We start from the raw sequence: 1,258 nt of genomic DNA on the forward strand, positions 1-1,258 counted from the left end.
TACACGCATGTATTAAGCATTCTGTTTGGTGCATGTGTTTGGGTCTACTATATCCCATTCTAATATATATTCGAGCTTTGTCAAGTCCGTATTATGATGGATAAAATGAAGCTTCACTTTATTGAAGAGAATTGTATGTCCGCTTTTTACCATGTTAAGTCATCTCTAGTATTGAACGTGTGTGTCTACTGAGAAAAGAAGTCAACACTAGTACATTTGAGAAGATGTTTGTATTTCATTAAATCCCAGCGGCCAACGATAGGACAATACAGATTTAGCCTTTAATTATTGATAATAAAGAAATGACATAAAATTTGACGAAAGATTGCATATAGATGTAACTAGATGACAACAGATCGGCGAACTATCGTCCATTGTTTAATGCTTTCGCTTGAACGGATCGACAGAGCTCATCTTCTCAGTACGGGAATGGGAAGCCGACATTCGTCTCCAGCCCAGCAGGGATCTCTGGTGACAGAGGCATCCCCATCTCATCGTCGAATCCTGGCGGCTGAGGAATCAGCATCTGCATCCCCTCCACTTCCATCCCCTTGGCGTACACAAGCGGTGGAGGCATCTCCTGCATATCCATCCCGGCGGTGAACGCCTGTGCCAGAGGCAGCTCCATCAACATCTGTTGCTACAGATTAATCTATGAGGCGAACACCTCAGGCGGAGGCAGCATCGCCATCAGCATCTGATGCTCCTGCTGCTACCGAGCCCCAAGGTACTGCCACCGAAGAGCTGTAGCGGCAGCAGCGGGGCCACCTCCTCCATGCGTCTCACGTCGACGCGCAAGAGAACCTGGTTGGAGGGTTCGGAGACGACGTCCTTCACCTGCATCAACGCGGCAAAGAAGGCCAAGAAGTCCTCGTCCCCCATGCCGTGCACGTTCGGGTCAACCCAAGCCGCTATCGGCTCCTCCGTGTCATGCTCCTTTGATGTGACCTCCTCGCACTCATTCCGCATCTTCACCTCGACCAAGTCCGTGCGCAGCTCGTGGAACTCGTCGTGTAGCTTCTCCATCTTCTAATATTTGATGGCAGCACTCCTCCCTCGCGCCAGCCCCCACACCCTCCCCCACCAGGAAACGTTCCATGACAGTGTCGGTGGAGGGGTGGCCGAAGGAGAAGGCATTGCCGTCGGGCAAGAAGGTGAGAGCAGCCACCTGGGTGCCGGTCATGACCGCCCAGATCGCTCGCCTTGCTGAAAAACCCCACGCGGCCCTTGGAGAAGCAGACATGCGGGGCATCGTCCT

The 1,258-nt window shown here is 51.9% G+C and overlaps 1 pseudogene; it reads right to left on the reverse strand.

The window, feature by feature from the left end:
• Window positions 1-418: 418 nt before the first annotated feature.
• LOC119348102 lies at window positions 419-1,253 on the reverse strand (annotated as a pseudogene).
• Between the last annotated feature and the right edge of the window lie 5 nt (window positions 1,254-1,258).

Source organism: Triticum dicoccoides, unplaced genomic scaffold (assembly GCF_002162155.2).
Source record: "Triticum dicoccoides isolate Atlit2015 ecotype Zavitan unplaced genomic scaffold, WEW_v2.0 scaffold8545, whole genome shotgun sequence".
NCBI lineage: Eukaryota > Viridiplantae > Streptophyta > Magnoliopsida > Poales > Poaceae > Triticum > Triticum dicoccoides.